Source organism: Scyliorhinus torazame, chromosome 4, assembly GCF_047496885.1.
Source record: "Scyliorhinus torazame isolate Kashiwa2021f chromosome 4, sScyTor2.1, whole genome shotgun sequence".
NCBI lineage: Eukaryota > Metazoa > Chordata > Chondrichthyes > Carcharhiniformes > Scyliorhinidae > Scyliorhinus > Scyliorhinus torazame.
Genome location: NC_092710.1, coordinates 125,927,760 through 125,952,792, shown reverse-complemented (window position 1 = coordinate 125,952,792; position 25,033 = coordinate 125,927,760).

Here is a 25,033-nt window from a genome sequence, read left to right as displayed (position 1 = left end):
ATCATGAATGGAGAGTCAATTTGAGACAAATTGATTGAGATTTATCCGAAGTGACAAATTAAAAACCACGTAGAAATAAACAAGGATATAATCTGCTGAGCATACAGATGTCACACTAAACCGCAACAATATAACTGCTGGATATCTTGAGAGCCCATGAATTATGCATCCAGCAGCAATCCAGAATTCAAGATTTGTTCTGCTCAGGTAGTGAACTGGACAGACTCCTGGGCATTCTGGCTGTCCTTTTCGACCTTGGCTGGGAAACAAGTAATTGTCAGAAACACCGGGACAGAAAAGTGCTGACACACCGAAGTGAAGGATGTTCAGTGAGCAGTGTTTGAAACTATGAAGCAAAGTTTATCGTGGCTTCTCCCTCTTTCCCACTGTGACTTTGCAAAAGGTTCCTAGAAAACCGACAGAATTCACCAAAATGTGGGGTTGAATTCTCCGCCTCGCGAAGCCGCAAACGAAAGCCGCGATCGGGCGGAGAACCGGTCGCCCAGCAACAATCGAGCTCCGCGGCCATCGCAGATGCGGGCGCCGTGGTCTGATCCCACCCCGGCAGCGAAAACGAGGTTTGCGCCCCGTGTCGGTGAGGGCATGTAAAACCGGCATTTGCATACACTTAAATGTGAGCCGTGATCTACCGGGCTCGTCGCGTCAGACATGGGTTGTGACGAGGCCGGTGAATCTCACAAGAGGACTCTCGCAAGATTTACTGGCGTCGACATGTCTCGCAAGACCTAAAGAGATCTCACGAGGCGTCACAATCCGGATCCCGCCCATTGAGGTTGCGACCCAGATTTGCATATTCAAGTGAGCAGTTAGTCTCCGGATCTACGCCGGATCTACCCAGCACCCCGGAACTAACGGCCTCCGCTCAGAGAACCCGAGTGGGTGCCATTTAGCACAGATTTCCACAATCGTGGACCAGGTGTACCAGCATTTGGGGGGGGGGGGGGGGCGGCAGGTGATCGGGAGCCCCAGGGTGGTTGGCTCTGCGAAGGGTGATGCTCTGACACCCTCTATTCCAGCTAGGCACCATCGCACTGCCCATCTGGCACTGGCACCCTGGCAGTGCCACCCTAGGTGGTGGCTGCCCAGCTTGGGGTTGTAGCAGGAAGCAAATTGATGCCGAGTCCGTAGACTCGGAGTGTCCTCCTTGGAATTGGGGTGACCTGGTTCAGACCACCATTGTTGCAGGGGCTCACAGTCTGAGGAAATGGGGTAGACCGTTTAGGACAGAGATGAGGAGAAATTTCTTCACACTGAGACTGCTCAGCCTGTGGAATTCACTACCACAGAAAGGAGTTGAGACCAAAATATTCAATGTTTTCAAGAAGCAGTGAGATATTCACTTGGGAAGAATGGGACCAAAGGATTGGGGGGGGGGAACCAGAATCAGACTATTGAGTTTGATGATCAACCATGATCATGGTTAGTGCCAAGGTGGGATTTTTAAAAAGCTCACCTTAGTTCTTTAAGACTTTGTCCCAATTATGTCCTTAACCTTTGGTCCTCGAGCCCTTATCCCTCACTTAGTACCGTCCACACCCACTCCTCATGCCAATTCATGCCCCATCCACATATATGACCCCCTATAGTCCTCTGCTAACTTAATGTTAACTCATTCTCCCTCACCCACCACCTTTTTCCCTTGGACCCTCTGTGCCAACTCACCCAGTATCCTTCATGGTAGACCTCAGGCGCCATGTTGAGATGAACTATTATGAAAGCCTAAATATTCATTACAGCTTTCACTATATTTAAAAACAAATCCCCATTCATGGAAACCTATTCAAAACTTTTAAACCCTTCAGGTCCTTAATATCTTATAAAAATTAACATATTTGGGGGAGCACGGTGACACAATAGTTAGCATTTCTGCCTCACGACACCGAGGACATGGGTTCGATCCTGGCCCCAAGTCACTGTCGGTGTGGGGTATGCACATTCTCCCCGGGTCTGCATGGGTCTCGCTCTCACAACCCAAAGATGTGCAGGGAATGTGGTTTGGCCACCCTGAGTTGCCCCTTAATTGGAAAAAAATAAATCAACATGTTTGTATTTATAACCTCACATCAATTGCAGTTGATCCTTTAGTAAACTATTTAAGCTGACAATCACACTTGTCATGTGAAAGTACCTTTAAGAAATGGGTGTTTATAAATGGGTGTGTATATAAGTATCTGTAGTGAGAGTACTTTTAAGAAACGGGTGTTTATTACTGCAGTGATGTCAGAGAGTGGGTGGAGCTGGGCTGTCTGTCAGCTTTTTACTTTCGCTTTAGGCTGTTTGCTGCAGGGTGTGTTTTCATTTCGTTTTCAGAGCTGGATAGCTGCAGTCACAGTCAGAAGGTGTATTAGTCTCTCTCTCTGTAATCTAAAGACTGTAAATCGATCCTCTGGTGATTTAAAACTAATAACTGCTCTCAGTAGTGACTTTAACCTGATGTGCTTCTGTTAAAGGTCATGTTTTTAAGTCTTATGGTTGTTAAAAGGACAGCTTAAGGATGACATAGTGTTGTATTCTTTGGGGGTTGTTCACTGTATGCTTTAAAAAGGTTAACTTAAGTTCATAGAATAAACATTGTTTGGCTTTAAAAAATACTTTTCCATTTCTGCTGTACCACACTTGTAGAGTGGGCCGTGTGCTCCCCATACCACAATCTATTAAAAGTTGTGTGTCAGGTAACAAATTGGGGGCTCGAGGGGAATAAAAAACTATCTATTGGACTGGCTTAGCGAACTTAAAGGCAGTGAGGGGTGAGCATATTGTGGTTGCTTTTCAGGTGTGGTATTCTAGTTTAAGTAGAGAGTGTGTTGTGGAAAATGGCTCTTTCAGATGCTCAGTGTTTTTTTGGGGTGGAGACGGTCACACGCAGTACCTTATGGACAGAGACTAAAAGCAGACTGTTGGATTTGGCAAAAACATTGCAGTTAACATTACCTGACAAAATGCGAAAAAATGAGGCAATTATGGCGTTGACTAAGCATTCAAAGTTGCCTGATATGCAGTTTGACTCATTGGAAATGGCAAAAATTCAGTTATACATTAAAAAAATGGAACATGAGAAAGAATTAAAGCAGGTTGAATACGAAAGAGAGAGAGAGGAAAAAGAAAGAGCAAGGAAGATACAGATCAGGGAAAAAGATAGAGAGAGTTTGAACTTTAGAAAATGGTCATGAAACATGACAGTCAGTTAACGTTGGCAGGCGTAAAGGGAAACGTACAGTTGGATGATAGTGATCAGGATAGTGAGAAAGAGCATCATAGTCGATGGCTTGGTGGGGATCCTATTAAATATGTCCAAGCATTGCCAAGGTGTGATGAGAAGGAGGTAGAAGCCTTTTTCATTTCATTTGAGAAGGTAGCTAAACAAATGAAATGGCCACAGGACATGTGGGTATTACTAATCCAAACAAAGCTGGTAGGTAGGGCTAGTGAAGTGTTTGCATCACTATCGGAGGAGGTATCTGAGACATATGAGGTGAAAATAATCCATCTTAGGTGCCTATGAACTAGTGCCTGAAGTCTACAGACAAAGGTCAAGAAATTTAACGAACAAATTTGGTCAAACATACAAGGAGTCTGAAAGGATCAAACAGAGTAATTTTAATAGGTGGATAAGGGCTTTGAAAATAGACCAAACGTATGAAGCTCTCAGAGAAATTATACTTTTGCAGGAGTTTAAAAGTTCAATTCCTGATGGAGTGAGAACTCATTGTGGAAGAGCAGAGGGTTAAAACTGCGAGACTAGCAGCAGAAATGGCAGATGATTACGAATTAGTTCATAAATAAAAGTTTGGTTTCCGACATAAGTTTCAGCTTGTGAGAGATAGAAACTGGGGACATAAGAAATACTCAAGTGGTAGGGGCAAAGGTGATCTGATGGGAGACAATCAGAAGAGTGTACTTCAGATTAAAAAAGAAATCCAGGAGGGTGGAAAAGAAATGAAAAGTTTCAAATATTTTCACTGTAATAAACTAGGCCTTGTAAAGTCACAGTGTTGGTGGTTGAAGAAAAGCACTAGGAAGGCTGATGTGGTAAAACAGGATAAGACAGTGGGGTTTGTTAAAGTGGTAAAGGAAAGCCCAAGTGAAGTGAAGGAGGTACAAAAGATTGTACAGCCTGATCAAGAGGTGATTGATAAGAAGGTGCCAGATGTCTTTAAAGAATTTACTTGTGTGTGTAAAGTTCACGCTTGTGTATCAGGAGGAGCAGGTAAAGAAGTCACAATTTTAAGAGATACGGGAGCTAGTCGATCTTTAATGGTAAGAGATGAGGAGTTATGTAGTTTGGGAAGAATGTTGCCAGAAAAGGTGGTAATATCTGGAATTCAGGGTGAGAGGAGTAGTGTTCAATTATATAAGGTAAGGTTGGAAAGTCCAGTGAAGAGTGGTGAAGTGGTAGTAGGAGTAATAGAGAAACTATCTTGTCCAGGAATACAGTTTATCTTGGGTAATGATATAGCTGAATCACAGGTGGTAGTGATGCCTACTGTGATTGATAAGCAAGTGGAAAATCAGACAACTGAAGTGTTGAAGAATGAATATCCTGGGACTTTTCCGGATTGTGTAGTAACAAGGTCACAAAGTCACATGTTAAGACAAGAGGAGAAATCAAAGAGTGAAGATGAAGTTGAAGTGCAATTATCAGAAACGATTTTTGCTCGGATGGTTGAAACAGAACAAGAACAGGTTGAGGATGAGGCGGATATTTTTAATTCGAGAAAATTGGCGGAGTTACAACAGAAAGATGTACAAATAAAACGGATGTATCAGAATGCATACACGGAAGAGGAATCTGAGTGTATACCAGAGTGTTATTACCGTAAAAGTGATGTCTTGATGAGACAATGGAGACCTTTACATATGAAGGCAGATGAAAAGTGGGCAGAAGTTCATCAAGTAGTATTGCTGGTAGGGTATAGAAAGGAGCTCTTGCGAGTTGCACATGAGGTACCAGTGGGAGGTCATTTGGGAATAAGGAAAATTCAAGCTAAAATCCAGAAACATTTTTATTGGCCTGGACTACATAAAGATGTAGTTACATTTTGTCAATCATGTCACACATGTCAAGTGATAGGGAAACCTCAAGCAGTGATAAAACCGGCACCCTTAATACCCATTCCAGCATTTGAGGAACCTATTACAAGGGTCCTAATTGGTTGCGTAGGATCAATTCCTAAAACAAAAAGTGAGAATCAATATCTTTTGACTATAATGGATGTGTCTACTAGGTTTCCAGAGGCCATTCCAATGTATAATAGTACAGCTAAAAAGATTGTGGAGGAGTTACTTAAATTCTTTACTAGATATAGACTACCCACAGACATACAATCGGATCAAGGATCAAATTTTTAGCTCAAGATTATTCAAAGAAGTTATGGATTGCTTAGGAATAAACAATTTAAATCAACTGCGTACCATCCAGAATTGCAGGGAGGCGTTAGAAAGGTGACATCAAACATTAAAGACAATGTTGAGGGCTTATTGTCATGATTATCCAGAGGATTGGGATAAAGGTGAAAAATGAAACCATCTTCAAGGTGATGGTTTATTCTTTTTTTCTTGGGGGGAGGTGTCATGTGAGAGTACCTTTAAGAAATGGGTGTTTATTACAGCAGTGATGTCAAAGAGTGGGTGGGGCTAGGCAGTCTGTCAGCTTTTTACTTTCATTTTAGGCTGTTTCCTGCAGGGTGTGTTTTAGTTTCGTTTTCAGAGCTGAATAGCTGCAGTCACTGTCAGAAGGTGCGTTAGTCTCTCTCTCTCTGTAATGGAAAGACTGTAAATCGATCCTTTGGTGATTTAAAACTAATAACTGCTCTCAGTAGTGACTTTAACCTGATGTGCTTCTGTCAAAGGTTGTTTTTAAGTCTTATGGATGTTAAAAGGACAGCTTAAGGATTACCTAGTGTTGTATTCTTTGGGGGTTGTATTTGAATTAATGGTTGCTCAGATGTTCACTGTATGTTTTAAAAAGTTTAACTTGAGTTCATAGAATAAACATTGTTTAGCTTTAAAAAATACATTTCCATATCTGCTGTACCACACCGGTTGAGTGGGCCGTGTGCTCCCCATGCCACGATCTATTAAAAGTTGTGGGTCAGGTGAACTCCATGATACACTTTGGGCTTCTCTAAACCCTGGCCCATAACACACTTTAAACTGAAGACACTCTGTTGTGATAGCTGTTGGTTGTATAAAAAACAGCTAACCAGTAGCAAAGACATAATGATAGCCCTTGGGGAACATTTCAACAAACAGACGTTCTAACTGCTACATTTCATTTCCACTCTTAGTGACAAAGACAGTCTATCATTTAATTTTTAAAAGACTGGGGACTTGAATAACATTGCAGCTTGAAAGTTCTGCAGAACCTATCCACCCTTCACAGGCATTTCTGTCTATTCCAAAACATTGTGACTGCCACACTGTGGACTGGAAAATGATAATTAACATCCCTGTTTAAGAAGGGAGGGAGAAGACTGGAAATTATAGGCCGGTTAGCCTGACTTCAGTCATTGGTAAGATTTTTGAGTCCATTATTAAAGATGAGATTGTAGAGTACTTTGAAGTGCATGGTAAAATAGGACTGAGTCAGCACGGCTTCACCAAGGGGAGGTCATGTCTGACAAATCTATTAGAACTCTTTGAGGAAGTAACAAGGAAGTTAGACAAAGGAGGACCAGTGGAAGTGACTTATTTAGATTTCCAGATGGCCTTTGAAAAGGTGCCGCATAGGAGAATGTTAAATAAGTTAAGAGCCCATGGTGTTAAGGGTAAGATCCTGGCATAAATAGAGGATTGACTGACTGGCAGAAGGCAGAGAGTGGGGGTAAAGGGGTCTTTTTCAGGATGGCGGCCAGTGACTAGTTGTGTGCCTCAGGGGTCGGTGCTGGGACCACACCTTTTCACAATATACAGTAATAATCTGGAAGAAGGAACTGAAGGCACTGTTGCTAAGTTTGCAGATGATACAAAGGTTTGTAGAGGGGCAAGTAGTACTGAGGAAGCAGGAGGGCTGCTGAAAGACTTGGACAGGCTAGGCGAGTGTGCAAAGAAGTGGTAGGGGGAATACAATGTGGAAAAGTGCGAGGTTATGCACTTTGGAAGGAGAAATGGAGACATAGACTATTTTCTAAGTGGGGAGATGCTTAGGAAATCAGAAGCAAAAGGGACCTGGTAGTTCTTGTTCACGATTCTCTTAAGATTAACGTACAGGTTCAGTCAGCAGTTAGGAAGGCAAATGCAATGTTAGCATTCATATCGAGAGGGCGAGATTACAAGAGCAGGAATGTACTTCTGAGGCTGTATAAGGCTCTGGTCAGACCCCATTTGGAGTATTGTGAGCAGTTTTGGGCCCCGTATTTAAGGAAGGATGTGTTGGCCTTGGAAAGGGTCCAGACGAGGTTCACAAGAATGATCCCTGGAATGAAGGGCTCGTCGTATGAGGAACAGTTGAGGACTCTAGATCTGTACTCGGAGTTTAGAAGGATGCGGGGGAATCTTATTGAAACTTACAGGATACTGCGAGGCCTGGATAGAATGGACGCAAAGAGGATGTTTCCACTTGTAGGAAAAACTAAAAGCAGACTAAAGGGACAATGCTTTAAAACAGAGATGAGGAGGAATTTCTTCAGCCAGAGGGAGGTGAATCTGTGGAACTCTTTTCCGCAGAAGGTTGAGTGTCTTTAAGACAGAGCTTTTTAGGTTCTTGATCAATAAGGGAATCAGGGATTAAGGGAGAAGGCAGAAGAATGGGGATGAGAAAAATATCAGCCATGATTGAATGGCGGAGCAGACTCGATGGGCCAAGTGGCCTAATTCTGCTCCTATGTCTTTTGGTCTTTTGGTCTTGTGGTTAAGGCGTTGCAACAACGGAAAAAGAGGCTGTTTGAACTGAGCACTAAGTTGAAATGGTGCTGCTGAGTTCAGATTTCCTTCATGTGACTCACACCCCATCCATTTAGCCCTACCAGTGAAAATGGGATCTGTCAGAAATGGGGCACTTCCAAATCCAAGTCCCACCACCCACATTTAAACGTTTGCAGAGTTTCCACAACTCTAAAATAAATCCAGGCCAAGGTCTTTATTTAGAAATGGAGAAATAGAGGAATATAGTAACTGTAAACTGGTCTACCTAACTGCAGTGATAAAATTCTGGCAGTCTTTATATAAGACATTTGGAAAGAGAATGATTAATTATCGAAAAACAGAAAAGATTCATAAAAGTCATGGCATATTTGATGAATTTAATAGAGCTGTTTAAGGAAATAGCAACGTTAACAATGTCAATGAAATGGATGTGTACATGTGAATTTGCAAAGTTATTCAAGAAAGAGTTGCATAAAGGCTGGGTGATCAAATTAAGGGACTGGATTCCACTACCCCCGCCCCCCCCCCCACCCGCCCCTGCGCCCCCACCCCCGTGTGACGTGCTAGGTCGATATCCTGGTCCCATCTCTGTTGACAGGAATTCCCATTGTTCGCATCCTCAGCCTAGGAGTAAGTATTAAAAGCAATATTGTAGCATGGATAAGAAATTGATTTAATGCAGAAAACAGTACGGAATCTATATTGTTCAGACTTCTGAAAATAAATAGTACTGTATCGCAACTTTGCTATTAGCCTCAGCTACTGCTCAATTCACCGCATTCTATCAATCAGGACACCTATCTAACATTTGCTTCACCCTCACAACCTGAGCAGCAGTGCAAACCTCCTAACCACATCTCACAGTTTGCACATACGACCAACTATTGAACCGTGGAACCACATTTCCCAAACAGATTTTACCATTGTTGCCGACACATTTCCCTCTCTCTTGCAGAAGAAGGTGGCATGCAAAAGGTGCCAGGAAGAACTACCAGAGGAGGTGAAACACAACACTTAGAGAAGACGGTGTGGTCATTATGGCCGAACGATTGCTGATGTTAAAGCCTCTGGAAGTGATGAAGCTATTGAAGGTGAAGATATCTTCAAGTCTAATCCTCATTCTCTCATCTTAAATCTCCCTCATCTCTCCTGACAGGGAAAGTCCTGATGGTGAAGATTCTCCGTCAGCGGGATCCTCCGTTTCGACGACAGCGCACTCACGCCCGCTTATTTCCCGACGGCGTGGGGGTGTCCACAAAGGGAAACCCCATTGGTCTACTGACAGGACGGAGAATCCCGCTGCTGGCATGAGCATACCACACCAGAAAATGGGTAAATGGGTGCGGCGGGACGGAGAAACACGCCCACTATTTACTTTCTCCTCTGCTCTCACTGCACCCCTACTCATGTCCCTTTCTCCCTTTCTCTTTTCCGATACCTAAGAACTACAACCTTCCAAGGAAGTGGAGAAAGAGTAGGAAGTCAGGGAATACAAAGGGAGACCATCACACGACCTTACATTTGCAGCCACCAACTCAGACACGGGTGACTGTGTGCAATTTAGAGAATAGTATGTAGGTGGGATCGGCACATGCTGAGATACTGGGCATGACTGTGCTGCTGTCAGGGCAGGAGGTAAGAAGAGTGCATGTGCCAACACACTGGAGGGGGAGGTTCCGGTGCAAGTTGTCTCAGACGAGGACTTGGTTGGGGCAGGCTGCAGAAGCCTTATGGTACACTGGAAAACCTATCAGAACGTCTATGTTCAATGTCAAGGAGCATGGCAAAGTCCAGCACCTACTTTCACAGGGACTTTTGTGAAGTTTGGAGTCCATACTTTACAACATGGAACATGGAGCTACCCCCATCAACACTTCCAGTCCAACCACCGAATCCTGAGTCCCACCTCCCAACAGCCCCAGTCCGACCTCATGACCCCACCATCCAGTTTCTTTTTTTTTAATAAACATTTTATTGAGGTATTTTCGGTATAGTAACAACAACAAAATAAACAATATACATGAAACCATTAACCTCTCATACGGGTCTCCCCTTCTTGACACCCTACTCTAATCTAAACTATTCCACATCCCCCCCCCCCCCCCCCCCCCACCATCTGCTAACGATTAATTTCCCGCAAAGAAGTCGACGAACGGTTACCACCTCCGGGTGAACCCTAGCAGTGACCCCCTCAAGGCGAACTTGATTTTCTCCAAACAGAGAAAGCTAGCCATGTCCGATAGCCAGGTCTCCGATTTCGGGGGCTTTGAGTCCCTCCAAGCTAATAGTATTCCTGCTACCAGGGAAGCAAAGGCCAGAACGTCTGCCTCTTTCTCCTCCTGGATTCCCGGGTCTTTTGACACCCTGAAAATCGCCACCTCTGGACTCCGTGCCACCCTTGACTTTAACACGTGGACATGACATCCGCAAATCCCTGCCAAAATCCCCTAAGCTTTGGACATGTCCAAAGCACATTTTGTGCACCTATCCTCAACCCCAAAGAATCTGCTCATCCGGGCCACTGTCATGTGAGCCCAGTGAACAACCTTAAGTTGTATCAGGCTGAGCCTGGCACATGTTGCGGACGCATTGACTCTACTCAATGCCTCTGCCCATAGACCATCCTTTATCTCACCTCCCAGCTCCTCCTCCCACTTGTGCTTCAGCTCCTCGGTCTACATCTCCTTAGACCCCATAAGTTGCTTGTAAATGTCCGAGACGCTCCCTGCTTCTACGCATCCTCTGGAAACTATCCTGTCCTGAATCCCCCTTAGCGGTAAGAGCGGGAAGGTTGACACCTGTTTACGAAGGAAGTCCCGCACCTGCAGATACCTGAATTAGTTTCCCCTCGCCAACCCAAACTTTTCCTCCAACGTCCTCACACTCGGAAAGCTCCCCTCTATGAAAATATCCCCCATCCTCTCAATCCCTGCTCTCAGCCATAACCGGAATCCCCGGCCATACTCCCCGGGGCAAACCGGTGATTGTAACAGATTGGGGCCCAGACTCATGCTCCCTCTGCTCCCACATGCTGCCTCCACTGGCGCCAAACTGTCAGGGCTGTCACCACCACTGGACTGGTGGAGTACCGTGCCGGCGGGAACGGCAGCGGCGCAGTTACCAACGCCCCCAAACCGGTGCCCTTACATGAAGCCGCCTCCATACAGACCCATGCCGACCCCTCCCTCACCACCCACTTCCTGATCATGGCTATATTAGCCGCCCAGTAATAGTTGCTAAAATTTGGCAGCGCCAGCCCGCCCTCTCCCCGACTCTGGTCAAGCATTACCTTCCTTACTCGCAGGGTCTTGCCCGCCCAGACGAAGCCCGTGATCACTCTGTTGACCCGTTTAAAAAAGGACTGCGCAATAAAAATGGGGAGACACTGAAATACAAACAGGAATCTCGGGAGGACCGTCATCTTCACCGTTTGCACCAGCCCAACCAGAGACAATGGAAGCGCGTCCCATCTCTGAAAATAGTCCTTCATTTGGTCCACCAGCCGGGCCAGATTCAATTTATGCAGCCGGTCCCATTCCCGCGCCACTTGGATACCTAGGTACCCAAAGCTTCCCTTTACTAACCTAAATGGCAGCTCTCCCAGTCGCCTCTCCTGTCCCCTCGCCTGGACCACAAACATCTCACTCTTTCCCATATTAAGCTTATTCCCCGAAAACCGGCCAAATTCCCCTAAAGCCCTCATGATTTTTTCCATCCCCTCTATTGGGTCCGAAACGTACAGAAGCAGGTCATCTGCATAGAGCGAAACCCTGTGTTCATCCAGCCCCGGGGCTTTACCTGACTGCATGGCCTTCAGACCCTCCGCTATCTCTTCCAACCTGATTGGAGCCCCAGCCCTCATACCCGCTCCCAGTCTACCTTTGGGAAATTCAGCCCCTCCAAGAAGTGCCTCATCCCCTCCGGCCCTGCAGGGGGTTCTGACCTGTACAGTCTGCTGTAGAAATCCCTAAACGCCTTATTCACCCCGACTGAATCACCAACCAAGTTCCCATCTCCGTCCTTTACTTTCTCTATCTACCTAGCTGCCTCCCTCTTTCTAAGCTGCTGTGCAAGCATTCTGCTGGTCTTCTCTCCATGTTCGTAGATCGCCTTTATCAGCTGCTCCACTGCCCTCCCTGTGGTCAGCAAGCTAAACTCCACCTGTAACCTCTGCCGTTCCCTTAAAAGCCCTGCCTCTGTGGTCTCTGCATACCTCCTATCAATCTGTAGTATCTCCTTTACCAGTCGGTCCGTCTCTGCCCTGTCCACCTTCTCGCTATGGGCCCGGATCAAAACCAGCTCCCCTATGACCCGCGCATTCAATGCTTCCCACACCACCACTACTGAAATTTCCCCCGTGTCGTTGACCTGCAGGTAGCTCTGAATACATTTCCTCAGCCGCTCGCACACCCCTTCGTCAGCCAAAAGCCCCACATCTAACCTCCAGTGTGGGTGCTGGTTACTGTCTTTACTAACCTGCAGGTCAACCCAGTGCGGAGCATGGTCTGAGATTGTAATCGCCGAGTACCCCGTGTCCACCACCCCTGCCAACAAGGTCCTGCTCAAAATAAAGAAATCAATCCGGGAGTAAACTTTACGCACGTGTGAGTAGAAGGAGAACTCCTTCGCCCTTGGCTGCCTAAATCTCCATGGATCCACCCCCCCCCCCCCCCCGCAATCTGCTCCATGAACCCTCTAGCTCCTTTGCCATTACTGGCACCCTGCCCGTTTTCGAGCTTGACTGGTCCAAGCCAGGGTCCATAACTGTGTTGAAGTCCCCTCCCATGACCAACCTGTGCGAGTCCAGGTCCGGTTTCTTCCCCAGCATCCTCTTTATAAACTCCACATCATCCCAATTTGGCGCATATACATTTACACATACCACCTGCTCCCCCTCTAGCTTCCCACTGACCATAATGTACTAAACCTCCCACATCCAAGGCTATTCTATCCGCCTGAGACACCACCTGCTTATTGATCAGGATCGCGACCCCTCTAGTCTTTGAATCTAATCCCAAGTGAAAGATCTGACTGACCCAGCCTTTCCTCAGTCTAACCTGGTCCGTTACTCTAAGGTGCGTCTCCTGCAACATTACCACGTCCGCCTGTAATCCCCTAAGATGCGCGAACGCATGTGCCCTTTTGACCGGCCCATTTAACCCTCGAACATTCCAGGTGATCAGCCTAGTTGGGGGCTCATTGCCCTCCACCCCCCTCCGCCAATCAGCCATCCCCTTTTTTAGGCCCGCCTCCTGCCCGTGCTCCGCGCCTCCACCGGTCCATCCCCAGGCAGACCCCGCCCTCAACCTCCTCTCTGTGCCTCAGCTCAAGTCCCACCCTCATCAGCAGAACATTCACCGCCCCCCCCCCCCCCCCAGTAACAACACCCTGTAACCCAACCCCTTTACTAAACCAAACATATGTACACCCCCCACTGCGCTTCCATGAGCTAGCTCGCCCAGCTAGCTTGGTGGCCCCCATCCCTGGCACCAGATAGTCTCCCACCTATTGTTCCCTCCCCATTCTCCCCACCGCTCATGCAAACAAACTCCAGCATCAAACGATCCCCACACCATTGCACAACTGAAAAATCACCAAGATCAAAAATCAAGCACACCTTCTCCATCCCCCAACAGTGCAAATGAAAACTTTAACTCACTAAGCTCTACTGCTGGTTCCAAATCAATGCAAACAGCATCAAAAACATCTTCCATAAAACGCAAAACGAGAAACTTTTTACAAAAACAGAGAAACTAAAAGAAAAAAAACCAAACATGAACATTGCAGCCAAGTCCAACAGTTCTCAGTCCTTCGCCAGCCCTTTCTTTTTCGCAAAGTCCAACGCGTCCTCAGGCGACTCGAAGTAGAAGTGCTGATCCTCAAGCGTGATCCAGAGATGGGCTGGGTATAACAGTCCAAGTTCACCTTTTTCTTAAAAAGGATCGACCTAATCTGGTTAAAGCCTGCTCTCCTCCTGGCCACCTCTACACTCAGGTCCTGGTAAACCCGCAGGATGCAATTGTCCCATTTACAGCTCCGTGTCTGCTTGGTCCACTGTAGAATGCGCTCCTTATCCGAGAACCCATGGAATCTCACCACCATTGCCCTCGGGGGGGTCTCCCATTCACGGCTTCCTCGCGTGTGCTCTGTGAACCCTATCCACCTCCAAGGGCCGGGAGAATTCCCCATCCACCAGCAGCTTCACAAACATGGCTGCAATGTATGCCCCAGCGTCCTTTCCTTCGGACCCCTCCGGGAGCCCGACGATTCTTAGGTTCTGCCGGCGGGACCTATTTTCTTGGTCCTCCACCTTCTCCAGGAGCTTCTTCTGCTGGTCCCTCAGCATCCCCACCTCCAGCTCCAGGGCGGTCTGATGTTCCTCCTGCTCAGCCAGCGCCTTCTCCACCTTCTGGATCGCCTGATCTTGGAGGTTCAATATATGCTCCAACCGCTCAATCGACTCTTTTATCAGGTCCAAGCCGTCCCGTTTCTGTGTAGCGAAGCCTTCCTGAATGACTTGCATCAGCTGCTACATAGACTGCTGGGTCGACAAGCCCGAGGTCGGAACCTCCGCCATGCTGTCTTCTGCTGCAGCTACAGCCCAAGCCTTCTCTGTCATTTTGTTTCTGCCCTTACAAACACTTCTAGTCCTTCTCTCCATGCACCGAAGTGGGAATTCAGTAAAAAATTGCCACTAGCATCCGTTTTACAATTCAAGTCCTGTAGAAAAACAGGGGAATGGTCCAAAAGTCCGACCAGAGCGGGAGCCACCAAATGTGCGACTTACTCCTCCATAGCTGCCACCAGAAGTCCCCACCCTCCAGTTTCATCTCTCCACCAGGTCTCCCCCGCTATTCTGACTCTCCCCCGGTCTCTCCCCCCCCCCCCCCTCGCTCCCCAATGTCTGAACCACCATTTTCCGTTCAGAATTGCCTACTCCCTTTAAACTGTCCCTTTACACACCTACTTTATGGCAGCTAGTGCTGTGAAAAGGGAGCGATGCGGAGACCCGATATAACAAGACCCATGTGGCCATCTGGGCTGCCATTGAGCAGTGCGCTGGACTGCTCAAAAAGCTGTTCCAATGCCTCGACCACTCTGGTGGAGCACTGAGGTACACCCTCTAGATGGTCACCTGCTTTGTGGTAGTCTGCTGTGCCCTCCACAACTTGGCACAGCAATGGGGCAATGTGCTCGAGGGGGGGTGGCGGGGGGAGGAACATGCGGCCACCTCTGAGGAGGAGTACGAGGAGGCGCCGGAGCAGTAAGGGCTGGAGGACAAGCCCGGGAAGGAACCACAGGACCAGCATGAGGATGGAGGACAGGCAGCAGCGGTGAAGGTCCGGCAAGCCCGGAGGGCCACGGAGGTTCTCATCCTTGCGCGCTTCACATAGGACATGGCTTCATCCGTCATCTCACTCCCCCACCTGTCTCTCCCCCTCCCGCCCCCCTTCCAGCCCACACCCCCCTTCCCTCCCACACATTCCTCCCACCACCCTGTTCCACCATCCCAGGTTCTGTGTGACATCACTCCAGGGTGATGGGACCTATCAGCGGGTCACTGTCAAAGGCACGGGGGTGATGATAACCCACTGGGAGCTGAGCGCTGGTGCTCCTCAATTTATGCCATAGTCTCACTCTAACCATCTGCTGGGTGCTCCTGCAGGTGGTGTGCCTACCCTGGGGGTGAGGGGGTTGGAGAAAACCAGGACCATCATGACTAGGGGGCTGGGCCAGGGTCCCCCTCTGTCCAGTCGGTACTCGTAGGACACTGGCGGGGGAGGGGGGGGATGTCACCTCGGGACGGAGGGGCAGCTGGATTGAGCCATGCTTTGCCTGCATCATCTGGCTCTGCCAGCCCTGGTGGCTCCCCACTGTCTGTGGTATGGTGATGACACCCTCAGTGATGCTCCTCAGTAACTGGGAGATGCTCTGGCGCGCCCTAGCAATGCCCACCTGTGACTGGGACATTCTCCGCAGTGCCTCATAAAGGTGCACCTGGGTTCGGGACATGTCCCCCAGAGAATCGGACATGCTGTTGAGGTGCTCAGCCATGGCTGTCACCGACTGTGCCATGCCTTGGACACCTCCACTTATGCTACTGATGTGGTTCACCAGGCCCTCCACTGCTGACACCGCATTCGCAGTGCTGGCCTCGGTGGCACGTATTGCCAGCACTATCTCCTGCATCCGTAGTCTCTGCGACTCCTCCAATCACCTATGGACTTGCTGCAGTGTCACTGACACCCCCCTCTGAATGCCTGGGCTTTCCTGCCTCCATCTGATAATCAGCAACTGTGTGGTGCCCACCGGAATCTGCTCCAGACGCCCACTGAGGTCTGTGTCTCTGCGTTGGTGGAGGATGGGGATGACAGCTGTGCCACAAATATGGCCGTCTCCCCGGAGCTCCCATCTGAGGTATTCTCATGGGAGGCGTGGGGTGGGGGGGGGAGGGGGGGGGGGGAACCACCCCGGATGGGCCAGCAGCATCGGATCCTGTGGGACATTGGACATGTGATCAGAGGGAGGGATGGCTCATTCTGTATGGCATTAACAACTCACGTGTGACAGGTCATCAGGGTGGCGGCCGGTGGATCCTCACCTCTGCGCATTATGCCAACCTCTGGATCGGTGACCGATCTGTCCTCGGCCACCCCGTGACCTTCAAGGCCCATTCCTCGCAGAGGGTGAAGACCCTGATGTCTGGAGCTCTGCTGCCCGTCTGGGACCTCTACCGTCTGTTGTGGGCCAACTTCTCCTGCGGGGGCACGGAGGGGGCATCGTGAGCCGCATGCTTCATTCATCGCAGAGAGTGAGGGAGCTGTGGCGGGGGGCGGTGATGGGGGGGCCGATGTGGAGTATGGGGAGGATGCGGGGAGTGTCGGGAGTATGGGGGAGGGGGATAGGGGGCAGCTGCAGGAGGAATGCCGGGGCAATGGGGAGTGTGGGGGGATGTGTGGGGTGGGAAGTTGGGGAAGAGGGATTGGGGGAAGGGGAGGTGGAGTGGGCAGTACTGCTGGACATGGGTGGGCCAGGGCACGGTATGGTGTTGATGCCACGCACATGGTCATCGGGGCAGGGAGGTGCGGTCATGGCGGGTGGCGCCGGTGCTAACCCACCCTTGCAGCCCGGTGAACGTCATTGATCATCTTACGGCACTGGGTATCAGTCCTCCTCGTTATGCTCCCCGAGCTGACAGCTGCTGCCATCTACTCCCAGTTTACACTGGCTGCCCTGTGGCTGACCCTCTGAGCCCCCTGGGGGCACTGGGCATCCTGTCTGGACTCGACCTCATCCAACAATCTGGCCAGGTTGGCATCTCTGAATCATGGGCTGGTCTCCTCGGAGGCATGGCTGCGAGCAGTCTGGGGTTTGTTCGGCATGATCGGTGTCGTGTTGGGTGCTCTGCTACATAGACGAACCAACACGGTTGTGGATGGTACAATTCAGTTTTATTACGAACAATAACAACATCTGTTAACTGGTTACTGTGGTTCATTCATTACCCTCTAACCTGTGGACCTAGCCCTAACACTATCTTGGAGAAGCACTCAGCACATGGTGAATGTCTGAGTGGCTTGCTGTGAGCTCTGTGCCCTGAGCTGTCTCCTGCTGGAATGAGCGGGAAGTGTCGTGTTCCCCGTTTTATAGTGTGAATGCTCTTGCCTGTGATTGGCTGTAGTGCTGTGTGTGTATTGATTGGTCCGTTGATCTGTCCATCAGAGTGTATGTATATTTGCACCATGATGTTTATCTGAATATCATGACAATCGGTTTAAGCGCTGCTCCCCCTTGTTGGTGGGGAGCTGGAGGGCCTGGTCCCAGCAAATCAGCCGGTGGGACCTTCGTTTGGTGCTTGAAGCCTGTGGCCTCGTTAAGTGGACCAATTAACATTTTATACCAGTGATGGCCTCACTGGGTCGAGCGTCGGGATGTTCGCAGCAGTACCCGCTCACTACCACACTTAGAAACTTTTTCATTAAATTGCTCCCAAAATCTCATGGGGCATGAACTCCTAGCTTTGACCAACATGACCATGCTAATACTGCATATGTGTCTTTATCTCTGGCAGCAATCTTGTGGCTCTGTGGTGAGTTATATAATACATTAAAAGGCATTAAACCAATGTTTCTCAATTACCTAGTTTACGATCTTGTTTAAAGAGGTGTGGATATGGATCATCCTGTTAAAATCTAATGTGACTTTACCATAAGACATAGGAGCAGAATTAGGCCATTCGGCCCACCAAGTCTGCTCCACCATTCAATCATGGCTGCTATGTTTCTCATCCCCATTCTCCTGCCTTCTCCCTGTAACCCCTGATCCCCTTATTAATCAAGAAATAACCGGTCAAACAGAGGATAGGAACCGACAAGTTGGTTAAGGAACGCTGCATTCCAGAGCTAGGGACAGAAACCAAATCCATATTGTTTTTAAAACTGAAGTAAATAATCGTATGGAAATGAAAATTGTAAAAAGGCGTGGGGATAGGGCGGGGATGGAGAGTTAAAGTGATAACTCTTTCAGAGAGTGGATCAGGCACAATGGGCCAATTGGTGTCTATGACCAGAATTTTATGTTGATCGAGCGGGTGCATTCCTGAGCCAAATGGATGAAATTGCGTGATAAGTGCAGCGTTATGATTGGCGGGTGTGTGCCAGGGTTTGAAGCTTGCCCGACAACAATTAAGTAGGCAATTGAGCCCATCAAGAAGGCAATTGGTGGCAACTTTATGTGCCCTGTCCACTTTTATGGTTGATGGATGGGTCAATTGGCCAGGCAGCCTTGACAGTTATACAACAAATACAGTCCAGGGCGGGATAAAGTGTCCAGAGTGATATAAAATAAAAGAAGACATTTGAGGGCTGAAGCCCTGTGAGGTCTGCTGTCAGCTGCTTGAATCTGCAGTTCAGGCACAGTTTGCAACATTCCTTTGAGCTCATTTCATTTATACAATACTGCAGCTTCAAAGCGACCTCACTGGAAATGCCCACCCTCTCCCTCACAGCGCCCAACCCCTCCCCTTTTCAGCATGAATTTCTTGTTGGCTGCCACATAACTGGGCAGCCAGTGTGAAATTGGGGTCAGAGTCCAGTCACGACCGGAAGCTCATATCACATCTGCTTCCAGGTCAGCCAAATGCGGGCGCCTGACGAACGCAAGATTCAGGCCTATGGTTTTGTGATGCATTATCAGGTATTCATTTTTCAGGGAATGTCTCTAACTTTCACATCAGCTTTAGATTGTGGCACTCACTGAAGTAAAGGGTATCTAGAAATGCTTATAAGGGCTTGGTTAACTCAGTTGGCTAATGTGTGATGCCGGATAACGCCAACTGCACAGGTTCTGAACAAAGGAGCAGGAGTTGGCCATTTGGCCCATTGAATCTACTCCGCCATTTAATGACGGCATGCTGATCATCCACCACAACTCCACTTTCCCGCACTGTCCCCATACCCCTTGTTATCATTAGAATCCAAAGATCTATTGAATGATTTAACTTCCACAGCTCTCAAGACTTGACTCCCTTGGAGGTCAAAAATCTGTCTAACTCAGCCTTGAATATTTTCACCTCCACAACCTTCTAGGGTAGACAATTCCAAACATTCACCATCCTCTGAGTGAAGACATTTCCCTCCTCTCAGTGTGAAATGACTTACCGCTTTGTGACCCCTGATTCCAGACTCAACAACAAGGGGGGACACCCTATCTACATCAGCCCTGTCACGCCTTGTAATAATTTTCTAAGTTTCAATCAAATCACTTCGCAATCTGTATGCCGGCTAAAATAGTTCTTGAGACCTGCCTCCTCGCCTTTCCCGATAGTTATATCAGGAACCATAAATAGCAACCCTTGGACAGTGAGGACAATACAAACAGAGAGAGAGAGACACTGATAGAAAAGACTGATCTTCCCATCCTAGTGTTGTGTGCTGCCAGGAGGGAGGAACACAGCTCATCAGAAGTCGTGAGCCCAGCTTCTGGTTATTTTATTTAAACTTGCCCCCTTGTCACTTGTGCGGTGAGTACAGTTAAGTGGTAGGTAGAGGAATCTCAGGAGACACAGCCCCTGAAAGATGGACAAGTCCAACTTCAAAGCATTATGGGGAATTGCTACCACCCAGAAAGAGACATAATTAATCTACTGAGGCCTTAATGCTGAAAAATGTTTGTAAAAGTTGGCAATTGCAATGTCTGCATAAGAATATAAGAGATATGAGCAGGAGTAGGCCATTCAGCCCCTCAGGCCTGCCTGTTATTCAGTGAGATCATGGCTGATCTGACTCCTCTTTCCTGCCTGCCCCTAATAACCCTGGACCCCCTTGTAAGTCAAACATTTGTCCAACTCAGTCTTGGATATTCAACAACACAGCCTGCACTGCTCTCTGGGGAAGCAAATTCCAAAGATTAACAACCCTCTGAGAGAAGAAAATTCTCATCTCCAAATGGGAGGTCTATTCTGAAACTGCGTGCCCCCTGGCTCTCGGCACCCCCACAAGGAGAAACATTCTCACAATATCTACCCTGACAAGGCCCTCTTGAAATTTACATGTTTCGATAAAAATCACCTCTCATTCTTCTAAACTGCAATGAGCAGAGGCTCTGTACTCAAGGCTCAGACTTTCCTCAAAAGACAATCCATTCAACACAGGAAACATCTTGATGAACCTTCTCTGAACTGCCTCCAATGCAGGTACATGTCTCCTTAAATAAAGAGACCGGGGGTTGGATTTTCCAATAATGGGGCACTGTCCCCATGCCAGCGTAAAAATGCTGGTGTTTCACTCTGGACTTTCCTGTGCCGCCCGATTGCTCCCCTGGCCGTCCATGAGCCCCCCCCCCCCCAGTGAACGATCCTCCCGCCCCCCCCACCAGGGCGGCCGCGGATTGAGTCCGCAGCCGCCAGCCGACGTTCCCGATGGCCGATAGGTGGTTAGAACCACGTCATCGGAAACTCGGTCAGTTTTACACGGAAAATCGGGGGGAGGAGTGTGGGCTCTGTCAATGGCCCTCGTGTAGTTCGCGTGCAAGAGACTCCCGAGCGAATCTCCGGGGGCCGGAGAATCACGGGATTGGCGGCGGTAAAAATTTCCGGTTTGATGACCATTCTCCACCCCCGTGCCGAACGCAATTTCTCGGAGAATCCAGCCCCGGAACTATACACAGCATTCTATCTGTGGTTTCACTAACACTCTGTACAATTGTAGCTGGACTTCCCTATTTTCCTACTCTATCCCTCTTTCAATAAAGGCTAAATTACATTACCTTCCTAATTGGTTTCAGGAATGAGAAACTTAAGTTATGAGAATGGATTGGAGAGATTGGAACTGTTCTGCTTGCAAAGAAGAAGACGAGGAGGAGATTTGATCGAGATGTTCAAAATCATGAAGGGGCTGGACACAGTAGATAGGAAGACACTGTTCCCACTTGTCAGAGGATGAAGAACAAAAGCGATTTGCAAAAGAAGCAAATGTGACGAGAGGAATCATTTATTAACACAGTGAGTGGTTTGGGTCTGGAATGCACTGACTGCAAGTGTGGTGGAGTTAGGTTGAATTGAGGCATTCAAGAGTGCATTAGATGATTACTTGAATAGAAACAATGTGCAGGGTTCAAGGAAAAAGCAGGGGATGGCACTAAGTCATATTGCTCGTTTGTAGAGCCAGTGCAGACAAGATGGGCTGAATGGTATCCTCTCCACCATAACAATTCTGTGATTCTGAGATAATTACTTGCTGTATTTGCATGCTAACTATTTGAGTTCCATATATGTGGACACCCATATCCCTCTGCACTGCAGCATTCCCCAGTCTCTCTCAATTTAAATAACATTCTACTTGTCTATTCTTCCCACCAAAGCGGACAACCTCACATTTCTCCACATTATACTTCATTTGCCAAATCTGACAGCATTCAATTAACCTGTCTATATTGGTGTTAAGGAGACAGAACATCTCACTGGCAAGGTCAAAAGGAGGAAGAGCCAACTCAAAGGTATGAAATTAAGTCTCTGGGTAAGATAAACTGTATCTACCCTGTATTTCCTAATGCACAGGAGTGCATCTGCAACTACTCAGGATGTGCATAAGGATAGCTAGATCGTTCATATTCCAAAACAATCTCCTCAGATGACAGAGATATTTGGGGTGGATATATGTTGTGCCAAAGACAAAAACAACTGTAAACATTGCGACCACCATGACTTCAGTGATATTCAGCTCTGGTGAAATTATTGGGACCAAATATTGAATGAGACATATATCAACTATGAGCCAACTTACATTATATTGTTTCTTTGCCATACTAAAGTGCCCCAAAGTGCTTCAAAGGAGCATTACCAAACAAAAGTTGACACCAGGCCACAGGTTTAGCATAGGGTTAAATAGCTGGCTTTTAAAGCAGACCAAGGCAAGGCAGCACCACGGTTCAATTCCCGTACCAGCCTCCCCAAACAGGTGCTGGAATGTGGCGACTAGGGGCTTGTCACAGTAACTTCATTTGAAGCCTACTTGTGACAATAAGCGATTTTCATTTCATTTCATTTTTCATTTTCATTTCATAAGGAGATACAAGTCAGTTGACCAAAAGCTTGCTCCAATAGTTTGGTTTTATCGAGTGTCTTAAAGGAGGATAGATGGGTCTGTGGAGGGAATTTCCGAGTGTCCAAACGTGACAGAATGATTAAAATTGGGGATGTTCATGAGGTCAGACCTGGAGCAGCACAGTGGTTGTAGAACTGGAGGAGGTTACAGCGATAGGGAGGCGTCAAGTCAAGGAGGGATTTGGACTCAAGGATGACAATTTTAAAATACAGGTCTTGCCCGATCAGGGGACATTGTAGGTCAGTGAGATCTTGGGTGATGAGTTAATGGGACTTAGCCTGAGTAAAAACATGAGCAGCAGAGTTTTGTATTAGCTCAACTTTGCTGAGGGTGCCATCAGGGAGGTCAGCTTTGGAATGGTCAAGTCAAATGGTTCGAAAGACACAGATAAGGATTTCAAAAGCAGCTAAGATTGGTGATGAGCAATGTTAGGGAGGTGGAAGTTGGAGGTTGGAGAGTATATAGGGTTGGAAACTCAGCTCCAAAAACCAATGTAATCCAGCTGTTTAACATTACCATCTAAGACTAATTTTTACTTCATATAATTCAGGTAGGATGCCACATCTGATCAACCTTAGCCAGTGTCTAAAAAGAACTGAAGAAATGTAATTTAGAGGGAGGGCCAGACTGCTCCCCTACATTTTAAGATATGAGTCAAATAGTTATCAAGCTATATTGTGGCCCTGCATAGAATAAAATAGGGACAGGGAGCAAAAGGCTCCCACAGGTCATTTATAACCTGTCACCATGATTAGTTGTCAGACTGAGGTAAGAGCTCTTTAAGGGAATATACCAGAGTGAGATACATGCACCTCATATGCTTTTCATTTTTAGGTGAATTAAACAACAGCACTTTTTAGTCCAGAATTTCCTTGAGAAAGACCATATGAAGGGAAGCATGAAATTGATGGCTGTGCATGAATAGTCCTTAAAGTAGAATAAATTAAAATAGATAGTGCAGGTTTCGAAAGTCATCCCATCATGACAGGCAGGAGAAGGACAGTACATAGGTTAAAATGTCAAAATCCATCTGCCGTCATCTCCTGGTGAGGCAGGAGACTCATAAACCTATTTAAAGCAGGGCCTATTCATGCGATTCAGTTGAATTTAACTGCTGCACAAAAAGATAGAAGCGCGGTTGCTCACAATTTTATCCTTACGGTTAAAGGTGAGTAGGTTAGTTGTGAGTAAAGGTTCAATGCTCACTCGGTCTTTCCTCTCTTCCTTGTGAGATGTGGTTTAGTGAGAGTACTTGATGTGAGAGATTGATTTAGAGGAGGAGTTGTTCGCACAGAGAAGCTCAGGGTGAGTGGCACGTTTGATATTCCAGATGATCACTATTTTTGTCAAAAAATAAGGTGTAGCAACCAACGTTTGATAACATAGAATCTTAGAGACATAGAAATCATAACATCTTAGAATGGTTACAGCCACATGTGACTATTTGGCCTATTGTGTCCATACCAGCTACTTATGAGAGCTATTCCGCGAGCCCCACTCCCCTGCCCTTTCCCCATAGCCTTCCAGTTCATTTTTCTCTTCAGATAATTATCCAACTCCCTTTTGAAAGCCACAAATGAAGCTGCCACCACAATACATTCAGATCCTAATCAGTCATTGGATTAAAAAATGGGGATGAATTCTCCGCCGCCGGGATTCTCCATTTTGCGACGGTGTGGGAATGCCCAACAATGGAAAACCCCATTGACCAGCCGGCGAAACAGAGTACCCCGAAGGCGTGCTGGTGTGGCGGACGGAGAAGCCGGCCAAGTTTTTTATTGTGTTGGTTGTTTTGCCAATAATCTTAAACCTGTGTCCTCGCATTCTCAACCCTGACACCAATGGAAGCAATTTCTCCCTATCTACTTTGTTAGACCCCTCATGACTTTGACCATCTTCATCAAACTTCCTCACTTGTAGATTGCAGTGGAGCCAAAGTAAGAGGGGAAGCAGAGGATGTTCCTGCACAGGAACTCCAGAATAGAGTCTGTTAACTGGGTATGGGCACAGAAGCAAGCAGGAAAAGGTCCAAGATCACCTTCAAGATGGTGACTGAGATGTGCTAACTGGGTTGCAATGTCTTTCAGAACCAGACTTATATTTGCATTGCATCTACAATGGGTTATCAGTGAGCTTTCAGTGCATTCAACATTGGCGTGACAGGGACCTTCTGTACAGCAATACAGGATGTTTCGTTTTGCAGGCACTTTAACCCTGAATAGGACAGCTTAGTATCTTTGTAATAATGCTGCTGCTGGAGATCAGTGGCAGTTTGATCTGTTGCCAATAGCAGCAGCATTAAAATTGCAGATACGTGAGAACAGGGTGGGAAACAGTTTTAACAACTTCCTGATCCTTTCATGTTGACTGTGGAGAGTTAAAATCTCTCTAATTGATTCTACAACCAACCTGGAGATTGTTGTAAGGATTTGTTCAGTAGGTCTCAGTCACTCAGAGGTTCAGAGACTTGTAAGATTGAATGGTAATGTTTATTGGTAACACATAACTATTCACTATGCAGAAATTGTAGCCCAGACTAGGAGTTA